General features: G+C 46.8%; 1 pseudogene; it reads left to right on the top strand.

Moving 5' to 3' along the window:
* Positions 1–10,091: 10,091 nt before the first annotated feature.
* Positions 10,092–14,528, top strand: LOC136509331 (mitochondrial inner membrane protein OXA1-like; annotated as a pseudogene).
* Positions 14,529–22,671: the final 8,143 nt, after the last annotated feature.

The following is a 22,671-nucleotide window of genomic DNA, read 5'->3' as shown; positions in this document are numbered from 1 at the left end:
GACTAGGATAAGCAAGAATTGAGGAAGAACAAATGAAGCACGACTGGAACCCATGAGAGGAGCTCGGTAACGACGGTTACAAAGTTTGTCACAAGGGAGTTGTTCTGTTCTTTGATGCCTTCAATCGGCGACAAAGGCTGCTTATATCTCCAAAGCGCTCCATTTACATCTAGGCTTCACACCGACCGGGCTCTAGTCAATTACAAGGCCAAGGCCCAATATCTCCCAAGCATAAGAAGGCCCAGGACATGACATTCCCCTCCACTTGAAATGAAGCTTGTCCTCAAGCTTTGAACCTGATATGCTCCCGCCTGAAGGCTTGCTCATCCTCCCAGGTTGCCATGTCATCTAGAAATTAATCCCATTTCACACGGAGTTGTGGTACCATCGATGCTCCACGAAGGATCACTCTCTAATCTAGAACACAAACCGGATCTCGTGCTAGAAAAGGATCAGTAGCAACAGAGGACAAATCTTGACTTACCCAAGCTGTCGGCGGCACTTGCTTCTTAAGCTATGACACATGCACCACCGGGTGAATTTTGGCACTGGGTGGCAACTCCAGCTTGTATGCAACTTGACCAACTCGCTCGATGATCTTGAACGACCCATAGAATCTGAATGATAACTTCTGATGTCTTCGAGATGCAACCGTAGATTGTACATATGGTTGCAGTTTGAGGAGCACTAAGTCACCAACCTGAAACTCCCTCTCTGATGTTTTCTTGCCGGCCTGGTTCTTCATTCGCTGTTGAGCCCGAAGTAACTGTTGTCTGACTAGTTGGGAGAGGAACTCTCTTTCTTTTAGCCACTCCTCTAAGTCCGGGACAGTGCATAGCTAAAGATTAGCAATGCCCAATTGCCTTGGAGAGTATCCATATAACACCTCAAATGGTGACTGATCAAGTGCAGAATGAGTTGAAGTATTATACCAGAACTCAGCTACTGATATCCACTTGCTCCATTGTCTTGGGCAAGAGTGCACTGTACATCGAAGAAAAGCTTCTAGGCACTGATTGAGGCGCTCAGTTTGTCCATTCTTTTGAGGGTGATAACTGGAGCACATCATCAACTTAGTATCAGATAACTTGAACAACTGCTGCCACACAGCACTAGTGAATACTCGGTTTCTATTAGAAATGATAGTTTTTGGTAGACCGTGCAACTTGTATACATGATCCATGTAAAGCTGAGCAATGTGCAGAGCTGTGAAAGGATACATGATGGGCAAAAAATGTCCATACTTGGTGAACTTATCTACCACCACCAAGGTTGCATTGTACCTATCAGACTGAGGTACGCCTTATATGAAATCCAAACTTACTGTCTCCTAGGCCTGAGTTGGCACAGGTAATGGATCCAATAGCCCTAGAGTATTGATTCTTTTAGTTTTTGCCTGTTGGCATACTTGGCATTGCATCACAAAATCATGGATAGATTGTTTCATTCTAGGCCACTGAAATAGCTGTTTGACTCTAGCATAAGTGGCAGCAATGCCAGAGTGGCCTCCTACACCACTATCATGCAAGACATTGAGGATGTCTCTCTGAGCAATAGAGTTGTTACCAATCCACACTCTTCCTTTGAATCTGATGACCCCTTGCTTTAGAGTATACCCTTTTCCATTATCTCTAGTCATAGCTAGCTCTGTCAAAAGTTGTTTTGCCATAGGATCATCATTGTACCCCTCTTGAACTTTCTGAACCCAAGTGGGTATGCATTTAGATATGGCCAAAACTTCTTTAGAATCAGTGTTTCTTGATAATGCATCAGCTGCTGCATTGTTTATGCCTTGCTTGTACTGAATCTAGAATTACAAATCTGTTAACTTGGTCATGGCTTTGTGTTGTAGTTTTATTGCTACCTCTGATCAGTAAGATGTTGTAGGATTCTGTGATCAGTTCGAATTATAAATTTCTGGTGCTGTAAATATGGTCTCCACTTGTCAATGGCTAATAGAATAGCCAGACATTCTTTCTCATAGACAGATAATGCCCGATTCTTTATCCCCAATGGCTTACTAAAAATAAGCAATAGGATGTTGGTCCTGCATCAACACAACTCCTACTCCTTGGTCACAAGCATCTGTTTCAACCACAAATTGCTTGGTAAAATCAGGCACTGTTAGTACTAGTGCTGCACACAGTCTCTATTTCAAACTCTAAATGGCATCTTCAGTTACTTGTGTCCATAGGAATGGCACATTTTTCCTCAAAAGCTTAGTTGGTGGCCTACTGATGATACCATAGTCTTTAATGAACTTTCTATAGTATCTTGTTAATCCTAGAAAGCCCCTCAACTGTTTGATATTCTTTGGTGATGGCCACTGGATGACAGCTTGGATTTTTGCTGGATCTGTTGCCACTCCTTGTCTAGAGATTACATGGCCCAAGTATTCAACTGATGTAGTAGCAAACGAGCATTTTGACCTTTTGATAAGAAACTTGTGTTGTGCCAGAATGTTGAACACTTGCTTCAATAGGGTGACATGGTCTTGTTGGGTTGCTGAGTAGATGAGTATATCATCCATGAAGACCAGAACACCTTTCCTCAAAAGCTCAGCAAAGATGATGTTCATAAAACTCTTAAATGTGGCAGGGCCATTTGTTAACCCAAATGGCATTACAAGGAACTCAAACAAGCCATTATGGGTCCTAAATGCTGTTTTATACTCTTCTCTTGCTGCCATACAAATCTGATGGTACCCTGACCTAAAATCCAACTTTGTGAAATACCTTGCCCTAGCCAACTCATCCAATAACTCATCTACTACAAGCATGGGATGCTTATGCTTAACTATTATAGCATTCAAATGCCTATAATCTACATAGAACCTCCAAGTACCATCCTTCTTCCTCACAAGCAGGATTGGGGATGCAAATGAGCTGTTGCTAGACCTAATCACTCCCTGAGAAAAGCATCTATTTAAGTTGCTTCTCAATTTCAGTCTTCTTAATGGGTGAGTATCTATATGGCCTAACTTTGATTGGTTGTGCCCCAGGTATCAATGGAATTGAATGATCCGGTGCTCTTTTTGGAGGCAACCTAGATGGTTCAGCAAACAGATGATTGTACTATTGTAGTATCTCTTCTACCTCAGATGGATCTGCCTCTTGTTTTGAAGACTGTGTCTGACTTTAAGGCTGCTGTGAAGGCAACACCATTTGCACACAATGTGACACAGCACCTTGATTAATGAGTCCTTTCAGTTTGGTGGCACTAATTGTTGAGCAGCTAGAGACATCATCTCTTACTCCTTGTAACTCAATCATCTTGCCTTCATAATTGAACTTCATAGTCTTCAGTTTATAGTCCACCCACATTGGGCTACAGTCTTCTAACCAATCTTCCCCCATAATCAGGTCATAGCACCTCAATGGCAGGACCCTAGCTTCAGAAATGAATTTATTCCCCTAGATGTACCATTGCAGCTTCTGCACTTTCTAATCACTTAGCATTAATCCTCCATCTATAGCTCTACAAGTGACTGGCTCACAAGGAACAGTTGGCAGTTTTAGTTGACTGATCAGATGCTCACTTACAAATGTACCAATGCTTCCTGAATCAACTAGCACTAACAACTTGTCTTTCCCTATCTGAGCATAGAGTTTCACTATCTGTCTGGCTCTTAGCTTCTTCAGAGGTTTAGAATGCAGAGCCATTACTTCCTGTTCCTCAATAGTGACCTCATCATCACTATCCTCCTCCTCAACTGCTGCTGTAATGTCCATGGCTTCTAACCATTCTTCTAACACATGTAAGGACACTTGAGGTGGGCACGTGTGTGGTAGACTCCACTTTTCCCCACACTTGAAGCATAAGCCATTACGACGTTTGAATGCCTTCAGGGTGGCCAATTTTTCATCTGAATCCAACCTAATAGGCTTGAAGATAGATTTGCCTTTATCGCTGGTTACAGAGTTCTTTGAGGAGCCTCTGGTGAATTCTCGCCCACAGCACCTCGACTGCTCCAACTCCTGTTCTTGGATCAAGGCTAACGCGTTGGTAGTATCCACATCTTTTAGGCGTTGAAGCAATAGCAGTACCCAAATATCATCGCGGAGGCCATTGACAAGCCGTGTCACAAAGAAGGTGTCGGTGCAGAAAGTGACCAACACGTAAATATTTGTAGTTTTACTGTACGTTATGATCGGAGGTGGCCTAGCACTCAATGACACAGGGTTTATACTGGTTTAGGCAACATGCCTTACGTCCAATTTGAGTCGGTCGGTGACTTTATTCATAAGCCCAGGTGCTCGAAGTTTGTAGTGGGGTTACAAACGAGAAGGAGAAAGATGGGGGGTACAAGAGGTCCGGTCGGACTCTGGCCAGAGGGGTCGAGAGTGATGGGAGCTTCGCTATGCGCTATGTGTTCGAGCGTGTGCTCAAGGTTTGAACCTGGTGGTTCTGTTGTTGTGTACTAGTGAACTTGATCAATCTGAATCCACCCTCCTCTTGGGAGAGAGCGCATATCCTTTTATAGATGAAGGGGATGGCCTTACAAGTGAGAGGGAGAGAGTATGTATGCTACTAAATTTTGTTGCCCATGCCGATGGGTACAGGATGATGGTAGGCGCCCGTAATACTGTCTGATGTTAGATGCACATGGAAGGTTGCATCGTCTTCTTCTGGTATGGCAGATGTCGGTGCCTGCCATACTGTTGATGCCGAGAGGCATACAGGGAGTTTTTACCATGTTCGCCTGGCACGGTAAATACTGACGCCCACAACACTGTCGATGCCTTAGAGGCACATGGGGGGAGCCTTACCGTATTTGTCTAGTATGGGAGTTGATGGTGCCCACAACACTGTAGGGGAAAATGTCGACGCCTACAACACTGCTTGCGTCCTGTCATACCAAGGAGGTCGTAGGGTACTGTCTTGTAGGTGTACAAGGTATGATCCTTGGTATTGCGGTTGACTTGAGTGCGTTGCCTTACTTTTCCCGTCCGTTTCCTGGTCCTTACCGAGCGGGCGTCCCAGGTCGGTTGGTCCCAGTCGGCTCTGATTGCGCCAGTTGGAGTGGAGTCGTAAGCAGGGATTCGGTGCATCCCCGGTCGGAGAAGCGGGCCGGAGTCGGAAGTGGCATTTTGGCCAGGCCTTCCGGTTAGAGAGACCGTCCGGAGGCAGGCTGGAGACCGAAGTGAGTGCTCCTGTCGGAGAGGTGGGCCAGAGTCGGAAGCGGGCGCCGTTCCTCCTCGGCCAGGCCTTCTGGTTGGAGATTGGATCATCCTTCTGGCTTGTCGTCTAGGTATTTGGGTAGGCCCATGAGTTACGCGTTGCTCGCAACGTTATCTGTTGGACCGAGCCTTTGTTGGGAAGCCAATCCATTAGGGACCCCGGGTTTATGAACCCGACAGAAGGTATCATCAATTTTAGGGTTGTACAGCACAATACCACGAGCAAGCTCCTCGAAGGTCGCCTGGTACTCGAGCACAGATGCCGTTTGCTTCAACGAATCCAACTGACGAAGAAGAACTTGATTCTGGTCTTTGTCGTAGTTTGCCATCACCAGATCACATAGCTTCGTCCAGTCCCCAATCCGCCTGTGGCGTTGCATGGTTTGTGACCAGGTAGCTGCTGACCCCTTGAAATTGAGCGAGGCGAAACGGGTCTTCATCGCCTCCTGAACCGCGTACACCTCGAAGTAAACCTCGCATTGATCCGCCATAGGCACGGATTTGTACCGTCAAATTTGGGGAACTCCATTTTAGGGAAAGGCGGATGGTGGGGAGAAGATGATTCATCAGTGGTATGAATAGGCGAAACAAGGCCTACGGGCGTACCGTGGACGATGCGAGGCGGAGGCATTCCTAGGACACCTCCGCCCGCGTCGGGCCCCATGGGCGAGTCAACGTGTGGTGGCGTCGTACTGGACGAAGCCCCAGGCGCGATGTTTAGGTCGATCCCCGCCGCTGTTGGTTGCAGAGGTGGAGGCGGGTGTGGAAGCTGCCACTGGGTCGGAGGAGGAGGTGGAGGCGGTGGTGGAGGTCGAAACTCCAAGCTCTTGATCCGCGCTGCCGTCTCGTCCATCCGCGCCGTCGTTTCCATGGAGCGCTGAAGCAGCGTGCCCATTGACTCGTGGGCGGTGACGCGCCATGCCTCGAGTGCGCTCAGCTTGTCGAGGGACGTCGCCATCATCTCCTGAAAGCCCTTGAACTGGTTCGCCATGGACTCCATGGTCGCCTTCAAGGAGTCGACAATGGCGGCCATCTCCAACTGAAATCTCGACGAATTCCTCTTCTTCGGCGCCAGGGATGCGGGAAAAAATCCCCCCAAATTGACCGGCTCTGATACCAAATGTTACGAACCAAGATAACTAGAAGTAGAATCTGGACTGGGATAAGCAAGAATTGAGGAAGAACAGACGAAGCAGGGCTGGAACCCGTGAGAGGAGCTCAGTAACGACGGTTACAGAGTTTGTTACAAGGGAGTTGTTCTGTTCTTCGATGCCTTTGATTGACGACGAAGGATGTTTATATCTCCGCAGCGCTCCGTTTACAACTGGGCTTCACACCGACTGGGCTCTAGTCTATTACAAGCAGCGGCGGATGCAGAACAGGATTGAAGGGGGGCTAGCCTCTTCTTCTTCCTCTCTCTCTCACCATTTTTCTTCTTTCCTTCACCTCTTCTTCTCCCTCACCCTCTCCATATTTCCATTGATGCACCAGCTGTAGGGGGGCTGGAGCCCCCTCCCCTAGATCCGCCCCTGATTACAAGGCTGAGGCCCAATATCTCCCAAGCATAAGAAGGCGAGTACGTGACATTTTTCTAACCAATGAAGTTGGATCGGAGCCAAAAAAAAAAATCTGTTTTATCAGAGAAGTCACAGCTAGAGAGCTGAGGCTCTATCGGCCCGTTGTTTGTACGTGATCTGTGTGCATGAACAAAAAGTAAAAAAAATGCCCCAAATACTATGCGATACTCCCTTCTACTGTACCTCACCACAGAGACAAAGTAGATAGAGACAGGGTGAGAGAATCAGGGAAGCTTGCTTTATGTCTGCTGAATACCTGATCAGGTAAGCTTTTCCTTTGATTCTGTGTGTAACCGTGTCTTGTCGTGAGTTTGTCAAGATGCATGCAGGCGTGCGTGCATGTCAAAAAGAACCTAACCGTGCCGTGCCGTGCATCGTCTAATGACCTTTTCATTTCTCATTTGGCGCCGTACGTTTTGGCCTTGCTGATGAAAAGTGATGATTCCCCGTCTGTTCAATGTTCCCGTTGTCTCTTTGTTCTAGCAACTGAAAACAAACTCATCATCAGATAGCTACCTAATCTACCTGTTTGTCAGGTTAATTGGTTCCCCCAACAACTCTTCAGGTTTTGGTAGAATAATTCAGGCTCTGAATAGAAATTTTGTCCGTTTGGTGCTTTGGAAAGCATGCATTACCAGTTTGTCATTGTTCAGATCTGAGAAGATAGGGCAGCTGAAAGATGTAATCATTATTCTTGAGAGTCCAACCAATTGGTGCTTAATTTGCGAAACAATATCAATGGTTGCATGGTAGTAGTAGCACTTGAACACGCAGTTCAACGGCCACATGCATGTTTAGCAGTACCTCCTGCTACCGCATCAATAAGTTGGTGCCGCAAAATCTCCTAGCCTCTAAGTGAGTTCGTGCTGGCGGACGCAAATGGATCTCATCACATGCATGTTAGCTAGTTGCCTTTGCCTGTACCATCTGCAAAATCTCATCTCATCTTCCGCTTAATATTCACTTATCCGCCACCAAAATCCAAATTCCCTTGTCATGCTGCTGCAAACTGAATTGACTTGCAACCATCATCGATCTGTCGTGTGGCTTGCCTACTTGTTTATTATGTCAGGCGGCCCTTGACTGATCATTGATTCCTGGTTTCATACAGCAACTTTGCTTGGGGAAAAAAGTATATACGATCCCTCATCAGGTGGTACCAGTTCTTCTACGAACCATCATCGTTTCTTCTGAACTTGTGCGTCTGTTATTAATCGCCTGATTAGTTTCCCGTCGCTTCTGCACCATTATAATGTAGTAGAAGCCACATAAAAGTGCCTGAATTCTGCAGAGCTAACCTGAGTACATGATCATCATAAATTTAAACCCTAACTGACAAAACAGCTGTGTGGCGCTACACTACTGTACTGTCCGGTTGCAACCTCTGTACAGCAATTAAAAAAAGTTGAGTCAGAGACAGTGGTCCGCTAATAATTATGAAAAGGTCATGCGTAGACAAAACAAGGCCCGGTTTAGATTGATGTTAGGAATCAGTATTTGGCACTGTAGCACTTTCATTTGTATTTAACAATTATTGTCCAATCATGGCCTAACTAGGCTCAAAAGATTCGTCTCGTAATTTATAATCAAACTGTGTAATTAGTTATTTTTTTTATCTACATTTAATACTCCATGCATGTGTCCAAAGATTTAATGTGATGGAGAGAGTGAAAAAACTTACAATCTAAATGTGGCCCGCAAGATTCGCGTACCAATTTTCAGCAGCAAAAGGCGCCATTTCGTCCTCTCTTTGGCAGATGCATCATGCATGATGCCCTATCTAGCTAGGGTAGCCATGCAGGCATGGTGAAAACAAAACAAAAGAAACAACTAACCCAGGAGTAGTACTGTGCATCTGTAAAAACAATTTGAGGATCGGAAATGGTCAATCTTGTTCTAAGCGCCTCCTGATTCCCATGGAGCATCTACACATTTCTTAGTTTATCTAGATGCCTAGCTATGATACGTTTGAATAATACTCCTAGTAGTAATTCATGCAGACCAAGGCAGGAGAATGGAATGCTAACTTATCCCTGGCTGTCTGCGGTTTAGGTGTGGAATGAAGATGTGAGGATCATTGTTTATCCACCCACCTTGACCACACGACATGCAATTAAACTCTTGTCTGTGTCTGGGTGAAACCTAATGTCAGTCTCCAAAACCTCGAGTCATCATCAGGAATATTAATTAAAAAGGGGCCCAAATTAACCCCTGTCTGCCTGAGAACTTGCAAGTCCTGTACCGACCGACTCCGTAAATTGCTTCGTGATTGCAATCTCTTGCAGTTTGCGACATTTTAAGTTTGGCCGATTTGACTATTACTGGTCCGTCGCCCAAAGCCGACATGAGGTGCCTTTTTTTAGTCATCGAAAATTCGATAGTGTTTCAGTAGTCTGTGCAGGGAACAGGGATATGTATGCAGAAGAGAAGGGAAGTGAGGTCAAGAATGCATGCATGCACTAGCACCACCATGGCCCATGGGCAAGGCAAGGCAACACAGACAGACAGTAGTGGCTCTTCTTCTGTTGCAGACAAGTAGTAGCAGAGCATGAACTTCTTGTGTACGTGAGCATGAGGTTCTTCCTGTACATGAGTCTGACTGATGAATGTACAGTAGGAAGAGAAAGGCTTTCAGATGAGACAGGACGTACAGCTAGCTCGAGCGTTCCTGGCTTCCTGCCGATCAGAGCCTGCCCATGCACTGTGCAGCAGTATAACTGTATAGGAACGCATGCATTGTTGGCTTTTGTACTAGATCTCAAGGCACAGGAGTCGAGTCAGTGGGTGCAATGTACATGAGATGGACAGGTCGAGGAGGATCCTTCTTCTTCCTCGGCTTTGTCTCGTTACGACAAGCATCAGAGTTCCTTTTCGATCAGCTATCTGCTCCGAGACAGGAATTCAGAAGGCCAGAACAGGGAGCGAATGGAACGCAGAGAGAGACAGAGAGAGAGGCGACAGGAAGAGATGGCGGCGATGGCGGTGTGCCTGCCAGTCGCCTGCTGCTGCAGTGGTCGACCGGCACGCGCGAGATCGAACAGTGCTGCAGCCTGCACTGCAGGGTTCCCGAAGCAGGGCACTGCATGGCCCTGTCAACTGTGAGCGACGATCACGCTGGCTTCGCCGTCGAGGGCGCCGACGGCGATGCGATTGGTCTAGTGGGCCGGTGCCCCACCGCCTTCTTCAATGGAGAGACGACGGGTCGAGAGGCCTTGAATGCTTTTTTCGAATAACAGGAGGCTTTGGACAAAGGCTCATTTTGCTCTAGTCGGCCCTAAATGGGTAGGGCCGAAATGTCAGCAGCATATTGGGCCGGACATTCTCTCCGTCTCTTGTTCGACTAACCCTCTCTTCTCCCCTCCACCACCACTCCGTGCCTCCCTCTCACCACCGCCTCGCGATCTCCCCGCCCCGCCGCCGCCAATGGCTTTCTCCGCGCGGAGGAGCCTCGCCACCAGCCTGTCCCACCACTTCTCCCGCCGCCTCCACCCCTCCATCTCACACCTCGTCCCTTCCCACCACGACCACTCCGACCCCGCTCCCTCCCCCCTCCTCCTCCCCCGTGCCACCGCCTCGGCCCCAATCGCAGCAACCCGCACCACCGTTCCCCTCCGCGCTTCCTTGGGCGTCGAGATCCCGGGCGCTGGCCCCCTTCCCCCTCCCCTTTGCTCTCCACCTCGCCGCCCACCGCTACTCCTCCGCCTCGGCCCCTGACACGGACGTCTTGTCGGACGCCGCCGCCGTGCCCCCCGTGTCGGAGCTGCTCTCGGATGGGGTGGCCTCCGCTGCCGCGTCCGTCCCCTTGCCGCCAGCGCCGTACCCAGGGGAGGTCTCTGCCGCCGCGGCCGAATCATTTCCTCCGGTCGCGGCCCTGCAGCACCTCCTGGACGCCGTGCAATCCTTCACCGGGCTCAACTGGTATCGTATGCCTTCGGGACTTCGCGAGGTTTCTGTTTCGGTTTCGTTTCCTGTGTGATGTAAGCTCTATATTCCTGCTCCGGTGATCAACAGGTGGGCAACTATTGCACTGACGACGGTGATGATCCGGTTAGTGACTGTCCCGCTGCTCATCAACCAGATGAAGTCGACGATGAAGTTAAATGTAATGCCTGTACTTCACAATCTTCTCTTCTTACTTAATCCTTTGTTTTTATGTGTGTTTGTTACCGGCCCAGGCATTACTGCATGAGAGTGCTCAAACATCTAAAATTTGTCAAATTTTTGAGCCTAAGCTTCTAAAACTTTTCAAGTTCGAAACTTGTAACATTGCTAAAGCATAATGATAGTATGACCAGGATATCCCTGCTGTCCGAACCGGGTGCGAGGTCTGCTGGGGAATCTCCACTCATTGCTTCCCCTACTAATACCCTGAGTTTGGTTAAGCAAAATGTTGCAATGTTTCTGTGCAATTTCTAGTGATATGGATGCTACAAACTTATGGCTTGTTTTGGCAGACTTCTTAGAGCATCTCCCAAGCTGATTCCAGTGAACTCTGCCAACCTGTACTTTTACAGAGGATCGCTCTCAGATGATTATGTCAATTGATTCTCTGAAATGAACTAAGATGCTGGGATCCGAAAAAAATCTCATGATTCATTTCCCACATAGAATCATGTCCTCCATAGAGTTTATTCTAGAGAATCACTTTCAGCCACAGAATCAGTCCCCCCTCCCCCAGACATTCAGCAGTACCAGGAGCTGATAACAGTCCCTTACAACACCTTGCTGGTTGCATGGATGCATGTTATTTTGGTGAAATTCGATTTCAGAAATCAGAAAATTGGGTTTGAATTGAAGTGCTTATGTTTCTGTATGGTTCGAAGTTTTAGTATAGTCATGGAGGATATCTCATATCCAACTGCGAACAGGGACAGGCAAATTTAAAGGCTTGTTGTTTTAACCATGAGTTTTCTAATTTTGAAACTTTCCCTTTAGTCAATAGCCATATAATGCAAGTGGCTAACCGTTCTCGCATCCAACAATATTCGCATGTAAGTGGATTTCTACAACTATTATATGATGTAGGATATGAGACCAGAAATTGAAGCCATCAATGAAGAGATGCGAAATGTAAGTATGTTAATTTGTTCAGTTCACATTGCAGTTTATATGGAATTTGTTTAGCATTTACTTGGCATGCTCGTTATGAAAAACAAGAAACTATTTATGCTTTGCAGTCAACTGATCCAAGGTCAATGGAAGTGGGGAAACAGAAATTGGGCGAGCTGTTCCTTAGGTCTGCAGCTTTCTATGTCTAACTTTTTATTCGATCTCAAAACTACCAGATAGCTTCTTGTTTTCCATTTCTGCGTGGCTCCAAATATTTTTTATTTCATGTTACAGATTCATCATTTTACGAGGCTGGAATGCCTATCACTTAACTCACTCCTTTAATTGAGTAGCTCCACAAGAGCTTTTTAAATGTTATTATGTTTGCGCATGCTATTGCCTATTCATGAAATATGAAAGCAACCTCCCTCGTCCTAAATCATTGAACATCTTAACTGGCTTGACTGCCCCTTCGGTTATCTTTTTTCTATTAGTATTTTCTTTCCTCTTGTCATACAAGCTGTATAAGATATATTACTGAAATAATTGTTTCATTACATCTTGCTTCAGACATGGTGTGACTCCATTGACACCATTGAAGGGTCTATTCATACAGGGACCTATATTCATGAGCTTTTTCTTTGCTGTAAGTTTATAGTTTACACCACATTTTTGTTGCATCCAAAATTCTAGTCTAGCAATAGGATTAACCTTATTTCTCATTTCTAATGTTTATGTTTTCTATTCCAATTTTAGATATCAAATATGGTTGAGAAAGTCCCCTCTATGAAAGGAGGTGGTTTGTATTGGTTTACTGATTTGACGACTCCTGATAATTTTTTCATCCTTCCAGTGTTAACATCACTGACCTTTCTGGCCACAGTAGAGGTTTGCATTTTATCCACTGTGTTTATCTGTTAATTTTTTTGTCAAGATATTAGTGTTTTCCTAAAAAATATATTTTTCAGCTTAATATGCAAGATGGCATGGAAGGAAATCCTATGGCAAAAACAATGAAAAAGGTCTCTAGATTTTTTGGAGTTATGTTTGTTCCATTTACAATAGGCTTTCCAAAGGTATGTAACTGTGAAACTGCTCAGGTTTTTAAGTAAGCATCAACTCACCGTTCTGTTTTCCTTCATTTACATTCAGCTTTTCCAAAGGTACAAAACTCTGAAATCACTTATAAGAAATTACATTTAAGGGCTCAATTTTTTTTAATAACGGCAAGTTCTCATTCTGGCTACCCCCTCCTAAACGCTAGATGTGGCCTTCTCAAAATAAATAAATGAACATTCTTTGGGCTTATTTGGTTATGTACTTCCATAACCTGTTTTTGGGCAGACAGTTTGGTTTCTGAAACTGACCAGATCAGACCTTGTCTGGGAAAGTCTAGTCAGTACTTCTCATTAGGCTTGTCTATACTTATCTACTACCAGACGCCATGACAGAAAGTTATGGCTGCCTATTTTTGTTAATACATTCAAAATTAACATGCACGGCACCTTAATTTAAGGGTGAGGTGTATTGAATCCTTGAATTATTTGGGAGTGGGTTACAGAGGAAGTCTACTTTTTTCCTCGTAACAAGTCTTTTGTATTTTACATTTGGCGCAGCCATTTTGGTTTTGCTGCTGCTCTAGGAGGTTTTGCCAATTGTTTTACCCCAAAATAGTGTCAAAATATGCTGCGCTGAATGAAATTGCTGCTGGAACCGTAAGGGACAGTTCATACTTCGTAGTACCGATTGTGCCTACTGTTCTCACTTCCTGATAAATCTATACTTATGCTGAGGGCAATCCAAAATCTATTATTCATCTCATGTCAAATATGCTCAGCTTTGATGACTTGTGGAACTATAACACCGCAACTCATACATTTGCGCTGCGCCACTGCCATTAATATTTCATTTCTTTGACAGGCAATTTTCTTTTACTGGGTCACATCAAACTTTTTCTCACTTGTTTATGGTGCTGGTATGTCACTTTCTAGACGAGATCTATCTTTGTTCATGGTCTCTGCCTATCTTATGATTTATGTTCCTTAATTGATAAAAAAATATTTCATCTTTCTCAGTTATCCGGAATCCGTCTGTAAGACTCTCCTTAAATCTTCCTCCCTTGGAATCTCATCCTACACCTGCACAAGTGCAGCCCTTAAACCTGTTGGGCAGACCTGAGTCAAGTCCTGGAGTCGATTCTCCTATTTCAGACAAGGAATGTGAGCAATCGAGTTCTGTAAGTACTGGAGTCGATTCTCCTATAGCAGACAAGGAATGTGAGCAATCGAGTTCTGTGCTAAGTGACCTCGATATAAGGGCTAAATCAAGGGGTGGATCTCAAGAGTAATTTCGGGATTTGTGCACATGGAAGTAAAGAAGCACACCTCCTTTTGGGTTTTGGTATCTTTTTTGTTGGGAGCAAAGGATACCCAGTACTGAGGCGGCAATTTTTCAAAATATATGGGTCGATCATGTTTCCGTGAATAAATTGGTGTAGTATTGGCTTGTAAAATCGTTGCACAGTATGATATAACCTTACTAGCTAACAATAGCCATGATGTACCTTGGATTAAGCATATTGCTACTACTGAGCAGCACACGCGGGGTTTTTTCTAGTATTTGCTATTTTGCTTCACGCTGAAAGCTCAAATGAGAGAGATTTGTATCTGTACATTTGCAATGTTGTCAATTTTTCAGAGCTGAAGTTGTGATGTGACTTTTGGTTTTACTCTGTTCTGTATATTGTGTTACTGTTGCATGTTTGAGCTTGTTCGGCTTATAAGCCATGGTTGAAAGTACCGTTGACTGATTTCGTGTGAGAAAAAATACTATTTGTTGACTGAAAAAAGTACGGCTTATAAGCTAAACAAGCTCGAGCGAACATGGCGTATATAAAGATCCTCCTAGAGTGTTTAGTATGCCTCATTATCTCTCAACAACAACAATAAAGCCTTTAAGTCTCAAACAAGTTGGGCCAGGCTAGAGTTAAAATCCAGCAGAAGCAATTAAGGTTCAGTCACGTGAATAATGGTTTTTCAAGCACTCTTATCTAAGGCTAAATCTTTGAGTATATTACATCATTTCAAGTCTCCTTTTATTGCCTCTACCTAAGTCAACTTCGGTCTTTCTCTGTTTCTCTTCACGTTATTATCCTGGCTTAGGATTCTACTACGCACCGGTGCCTAAAAAATTGATTTTGCTGGACATGAACAAAGAGTTTGCTTAGTTAGCATCTGTATCAAAGTCATTGTCGACAAAAGATGCTCGGCAATCCACCAAGGGGTATCCCACGATGGTAGATTTATCGTAGAGGTGAGCGAGATCAGGAGCGAGATGATAATACAAGCACCAGAACACAAGATTTAGACAGGTTCGACCGTTAGTATGACGTAATACCTACATCCTGTGTTCTGATGTATTGCATTGAGATGTATGGATCATTGTGTAGATGTGTGTATCCTGTCCGCCAAGGGACCATTGCCTCTCTTTATATACTCTGGAAGGGTAGGGTTACAAGGAAAGTAGCCTATTTGGTACTACACAATATCTTGCGGTGCACGCCGAGCAGCGCCGTGCACGCCTTGATCTTGTAGGCTGGGCCACCTCTGATGGTGCGGCCCATGTCTTGTCTTATGGATACCGAGGGTCATACTCCCACAGCTAGTCCCCGAGCCTAACAGTAGGTGACGTAGTCACATGGTGCCAGGGTTAGAAAGTAGAAGACCGGCCGAGTAGGCAGCCAGTCCTCGGGCGTAGCCACGAGATGAGAAAAGGCACATTCACCATAAGGTGAAGTGTTTCCACTTAGTCCCCAAGCCTACTGGAAGATGAAGAATGAATCTTGTAGCAGGGTCAAAGGAAAAGAAGTTTGAAAGCTTATCGACGTCGTCTGACATACGCGTATCAAGACCCCAGACGTGCTGTCCAAGATCAGCACCCTGATCCGAACAGCATGGAGCAGCTTGATAGCACACCGATGAGACGTAGCAAGATCCGACCAGCAAGGGAGTCTTCGGTGTCGCTGGCGCTGTCCGAGCACCGATGAGCGAGGAGTCCCCGACATCACTGGCGATGTCCAAGCACCAAGGAGCGAGGAGTCCCCGGTGTCGCTGGCGATGACCGAGCATCGTGGAGCGAGGAGTCCCCGGCGTCGCTGGCGATGACCAAGCACCGAGGAGTCCCCGGCGTAGCTGGCGATGTCCAAGCACCGAGGAGTTCCTGGCGAAGCTAGCGAGGTCCGAGCACCGAAAAGCGAAGAGTACCCAGCGTCGCTGGCGATGACCGAGCACCGAGGAGCGAGGAGTCCCGACGTCGCTGGCGATGACCGAGCATCGAGGAGCGAGGAGTCCCTGGCGTCGCTGGCGACGACCGAGCACCGAGGAGCGAGGAGTTCCCGATGTCGCTGGCGATGTCCGAGCACCGAGGAGCGAGAAGTCCCGACGTCGCTGGCGATGACCGAGCACCGAGGAGCGAGGAGTCCTCGACGTCGCTGGCGATGACTGAGCACCGAGGAGCGAGGAGTCCCCGACATCGCTAGAGATGACCGAGCATCGAGGAGCGAGGAGTCCCTGGCGTCGCTGGAGATGATCGAGCACCGAGGAGCGAGGAGTTCCCGACGTCGCTGGTGATGTCCGAGCACCGAGGAGCGAGGAGTCTCGGTGAAGCTGGCGAGGTCCGAGCACCGAGGAGCGAGGAGTCCCCGGTGTCGCTGGCGATGACCGAGCACCGAGGAGTCCCCGGTGTCGCTGGCGATGTTCGAGCACTGAGGAGTCCCAGGCCAAGCTGGCGAGGTCTGAGCACCGAGGAGTCCCCGGCGTAGCTGGCGACGTCCGTGCGGTGAAGTGTGCCCACTTACTCCTCGAGCACGAAGAAGCCGAGCGCCGAGGAGTCCCCGACATAGTTGGCGATGAAGCACGAGCGACGAACAGTCTGGTCAACTGGTCGGCGGCGAAGTGAGCATTGAGTAGAAGCGACCGGCAAACAGTCCGATCAACTGGTCGGCGACGGAGTCCATAAACCGAGCGGTCCGACCAGTTGATCGGTGGGGAAGCCCGAGCACCAGGTGATTCGATCACTTGGACGATGATCCTGCAATACAAACATGTAGAACAGGTAGTACATGATGTAAATATATATGAACTCCGAAGAAAAAATAGCGTATGTAGCTTGGCGATCAGTTGGAGCGAAGATGTATTTAATATAAACCGCCCGAACAGTTAGTGTGTAGCTGAGTCTCCAGCCCTAGCTAGCCTGTTAACCATAACGCGGAGCGCGGAGCCCGTGCACGTGTAGGAGGAATAAAGCGTCACTAAGGAGCCGCTACCGACCACCCATAACGCAGAGGGCAGACGCTCGTGCACGGGAGGAGCCAGAGATAGGGCCGTCTCTAGAGGCGTCCGAGCATCAACAGGACTGTTCGGGCGTTCGAAAAATCGTTTGGAGAGCAAACATGGAGAAAACAACTCGAAGAAACATTATGGCGATTAACGAAGATTGGAGAATATTTAGAAGAATATTAAAACGTGACTTAGCTTTAGACAGAAAGTCCGGTCGGCGACGTATGGCGTTATCTGGTCGACGAGAGGATGGATGTCTTCAACCTGGTCGGTGAATCTGCCCCTCAGGGCATGTTGGTAAGCGGCGGCGGCGTTGGTGAACCCAAAGGGTAGCGCCGTAACCCCTGGAGTTTCCCGAGCAGCCTCTGATAGATCTGGATCGGAGGGTGGTCGACGCTGAACCAGAGTGTCCAGAGCCGATTCGGTGATGAAGAGGCAATCGGCGAGCTTCAGACCGACCCGATCGATGGATACGATTAGATCGTCGTTGTTGATCTGCCTCCTCTGGTAGCGAGAAAGCGGGCGACGAGTTGTTGATGAAGGTGACCTCAGAGGTGGTTCTGAGATCGGATCTGCTGTCGCGGGGGCCGATGTAGCCAGCGATGAATCATCGTCGTGGACCGGCATGGATCTCCACGAGATTGATGACGAGATCGCGCTATTGATTTGAGGTCCATCTGGCTCGCCATGGATCAAGCGCACACCCCTACCTGACGCGCCAACTGTCGACAAAAGATGCTCGGCAGTCCACCTAGGGGTATCCCACGATGGTAGATTTGTCGTAGAGGTGAGCGAGATCAGGAGCGAGACGGTAATACAAGCGCCATGACACAAGATTTAGATAGGTTCGGCCGTCAGTATGACGTAATACCTACATCCTGTGTTCTGATGTATTGCATTAAGATGTATGGATCGTTGTGTAGATGTATGTATCATGTCCGCTAGGGGACCCCTGCCTCTCCTTATATACTCTAGAGGGGTAGGGTTATAAGAAAAGTAGCATATTTGGTACTATACAATATATTGCGGTGCACGCCTTGATCTTGTGGGCTGAACCACCGCTGATGGTGCAACCCATATCTTGTCTTATGGATACCGGAGGCCATACCTCCACGGTCATCGACCTGAGAATCTCTAGGACCAGAAAATGTTCAAAATATTTTATAATTAGTATATGTATACGTCTATAACCACGCAATGTCAGCACTCAGGTAATTGCTCCTTCAGATTTGCGTGTGGATGCTTCTTTCAATGAATTGTCTCCTTCCTCGAGATGTGAAAAGGGCGTTCACCTACTCGAGATGTGATAGGAATGCTTTCCTGTCCACGAACAGGAGGACGAGAAAGCTAGGGTTCCTTATATATACAGTTAAGTCCACCTCTTCAATGATATCTACTGATCACATATAAACGAGGAAATGGACAAAGTTTTGACTAGAAAAATCCTGAAGGCTATATTATACCAATATATCTCCAACTACTTCGTGAGCCGAGTCTACTAATTCTTTATCTCCCATTTGAACCCTTGCTTTCTCTCCACAACCAATCTACTACTACCAGATCTTTACTTGACCACCTATTGGCTATTGAGTTCTCGTGTAGTACTAAAATACTTGGCTTCGCCTCTTCTTCGGCTTGACCTGCCGGCAGATCTCAACTTGCTGCAAAAATCCAGCCGCCCAGCTGGCCTCACGTACTCTCCAGTCTCCCCACAAAACCGACGAATCACTGTTTGTTTATTCGGTTGGTATGGAGGAGTTGCAGTCCAACTCCAACGACTGGATGAAGGATGAACCATGGAATGTATGCAGGCCTGGCTGATTCAGCAGCTCATATGAAAGCAACAGAGTGCCTACCTGCCCCCGAAAAGAAAATATCCACAAGACAAGAGTAGAAGAAGACTGCGTTTGGTTTGTGTTTTTCCACAGGGAAATGAACGAGGAAGCAGTCGTCTGTCCATGCTGAATTGACGACCAACAGGGCAGCAACCACGCTTTCGTTCGTCGTTATGTTTGCCGCGCCAACGAGGCCGGCCGAGTCGCTTCAATTGCAACTTGCAAGCAAGCCCTCAAGAGCTTGCTCGATCGATGGGCAGTTGGTCCATAGCGTGAGCAGCGACACCCATCGAATGGGCGTCGCACACGCCATCCCTGCATACCTGATTCATGCTATGCGTCCATTTCCTGAAAGCAGAAGGGATATAAAGTCGAGACAAGGAAGCAGCCGTGCATGCCCATATGGTTGTATGGATGAAACCATTCCATCAGCTTTTTAGCCTTTGTAAAGCATCCACAGATTGAGGGGCTTCTTTGTTTGATTGATTGACTGACAATGATCACCCATACGCCTTGCTTTTCAAAGGACAAACATAGGAGTAACTTTCATAGGCGTTGTAGGTATGAGAAATCATGATGCGATGGGAGCTTCCATGTAAATCTTTATTGACACCTAGCCACTCAATGGTGTGTTGTATTGAATTTTTTCTCTACCTTAATACAAAGGTGCGTAAACATTTTGCGTGATCGAGAAAAAAAATGATGCGATGGACTAAAACATGGCCAATCAATAATTCCCACACTAAGGTACTGTCAAATCTGCTGAATGAATTTGGTTGCGACGGTGACTAAGACGAGGATGGATACTGTTAGGAGTGAGGAAGAAAAGTAGCTGTGTTTTTTTTTTGACGGACACACCTTTTCCATTCCATGAGGAGGAAGCACGTCCGATCACTAGTGTTTACATGTAAGGAGTTTTTTTTTTTTCTGAGCATGTTCGCTTGCTCGTAAACGATCGTAAATTTCCAGCCAGAAACAGTGCTTTTCTCTCACACCAAACCAGCCAGCAGTAAATAATCCACGATACGATACGGCCTCCCGAACATGCCTACGAGGGGTCACACCCCTACTGGGGTCATAGCATCATGTTTTAGCGACACGAATGTAAAGGAAGATTGGGTAGCTAGTATAATGGTTCAAATTCTGTCAGACACTTGAGCGCAGGAAGGGGAATAATATATGGTGGACTGAAGCTGGCTAGGAGGAGCATGCAGCCGGACCTACATTACCAGTGAATTATGCATCTGCACGGTTAGTTTCGTGTAGGAGGAAGCGAGTGCGATGCGTGCGTGATCTGTTCCTGTTCGGCTAGTCATCCTGATCCACAGCTGGAGTAGTGTAATAGCAGAGCGAGAGAGGCTAACGACGGAATAAATATGTGGCCGCGACAGGAGCACGAGGATCGCGTGACGAGCGATCGATTGGGGTGCATGGCGCCGTGGCAGATGATGCCGGTAGGATAACTTTGTTTTCTTAAAAAAAACAATTGCGTAAGGATATGTAAACAGCTAATCGTGTTGAAATAAATATTAAATAAACTAATTAAATAGGATATATAAATTAAGCCAGTACGATAGCAGTAGGGCAACCATGCATTCGAAAAAAAAAAACCCCAATGCGTCGTTCTCCATGGCAACAACTAGCAATACAGGGACTTTTTGGTTCCAGGCCACGTTTTGCCACGCCCAGCTGCGGCGAGTTGTAGTGACATCGTAAATAAGTGTGCTAGCGCTGTGGCTGTTCGACGGATAGGCTATGGGCTGAAAGTATCGTTGACTGATTTGGTGTGATAGAAAAATTATATTTCTTACTGAAAAATACGACTTATAAGTCAAACAAGTCCAAGCGAACAGGTATATGAATAAACCAAACACTAGCCTAATAAATGGTGGCGGTCTAGCGGGGCACAGCTGTGGCGAGGCGGAGTGACGGTCTAGCGGACCACAGCTATGGCGAGGAGTGTCGCGTGAATCCAAACAGCCTCACACCTTGTTCGCTTGGGTTTGTTTAGCTTATAAGCCGTATTTTTTCAGCCAACGAACAATACTTTTTTCTCACACTAAATCAGCTGACAATACTTTCAGCCATGGCTAAACAAAGGCTGTGTTCGCTGGTCTGAATAGGTGGCCGTTCGGCCCAGTCGTTCAGCTGGCTAGGCTAGCCGTTCGGCTGACCCAGAAAAACCAGCTCGCGCCCTCGTCACGCTCCCCCTCTCACACTCGCTCCCACGCTCCCGCAGCCGAGTTAGGGTTGCGCCGCTCCCACACTCCCGCCGCCGACGCGTCGAGTTGTCGCCCGCCCAGCCACTCCCTCTTCGCCGCACGGCCGTCCGCTGTCCTTCTCCCTCACCCCCCCCCCGTGTCGGAGACGGAAGGCGCCATCCACCTGGCCCGTGTCACCGTATTCGGTGCGGGCTTGCCCTACCAGATCCTCCGTGTCGTCCTCGCCGTGTTTCTGGACGGATCCACCCCCTTCGTCGGATACGGCCTCACCTCCGACAACTCCGGTAAGTACCCGGCTTGCTTCAACGTTCTGCCGATTCATATGTTTGGTGTCCTTTCTAGATCTGACTTGTAGTTCGTGCATATACATTAAATCCGTCGTTTCCTATCCCATTTTGCCTACAAACTAGTAGATCCGCATCGGTAGGGTCCAAGTTCTTGCTCACAAGTGTGGTTGCCTATGTACAGCCAGATTGTTAAGGTCACATAGTACTTGCACATCCACAGCATTGGGGGTTAGTATAAACGCCATAAGTTTTCACTGTTTTTCTTCAGACATTTTTGAAAGCCCATCTTTCCTAGCATTGATCTATCTCGCTAATGTGTACAAACACATGTTTGAAAGCCCATCTTTCCTAGCAGCTGTAAGGATAGTGCTAGCTGTACCGTAGAAGTTATTATACCCAAAAAAAGAAAAAACTAGCGCCCGGAGGTCCACATGCGGGCATCCAGTTCAACCGAATAACCATGTCGTACGCGTTGCCACCAGTTAGTTGTTTCTGATTTCCTGTGAATGAACTCATGAACCTTCTAGGTGTGTCCGGTTAGTTGTTTGTCTAATGGAAATCAGTGCTATGGGATTGGTATTTCGTTCCCAGGTTGGGTGCTGAACCTGAACCTAAAAACTGATGTAAAGACTTGTCTTGGTATTTGGCTCTTTGGAAACAACATAAAAAATGAATCAACTCTCGAACTGCACAACAGCTGTGGTTCATTCTTGCAAGATGGTTTAGACTAGACATGGAATTTATAGTGACACACCTGTTATGTGTGTGCACATTTCTGCATCTTCATCGAAGTCTCAGTTTCCCGACAGTTTATACTGAATACTCCTATTTTCCACCATTTTGTCATTCAAGAAGGTACAGCTGAAAGTGTTGACTGTGTTATTTCTGCAACTCGGGAATAGTAGTAGATGGCTGGCATCTGCTCGATGCATGATGCATGGTATGAATCATACAATTGTGAAAAGTATGATGTGACGTTTTCTGCATAAAGATGGACATCTTGTGGATTCTTTAAATTTCCAATGACCCTCATCATACAGCTTCCATCTTGCTGACAGATTTCCATGTTCACCTTGTAGGTGTGCACTTTCCAAGTTTATATACTGGCACCGTCGTCAACAGCTTCCTGCTCCCCGCCGGAATCCCCCTGGTACAACTTGTGTTCCAAGCGCGTGAAGCGAGAAA

Source organism: Miscanthus floridulus, chromosome 1, assembly GCF_019320115.1.
Source record: "Miscanthus floridulus cultivar M001 chromosome 1, ASM1932011v1, whole genome shotgun sequence".
NCBI classification, from domain to species: domain Eukaryota; kingdom Viridiplantae; phylum Streptophyta; class Magnoliopsida; order Poales; family Poaceae; genus Miscanthus; species Miscanthus floridulus.
Note: the sequence above shows the minus strand (reverse complement) of the source record. Positions and strands in the feature narration are given on the sequence as shown.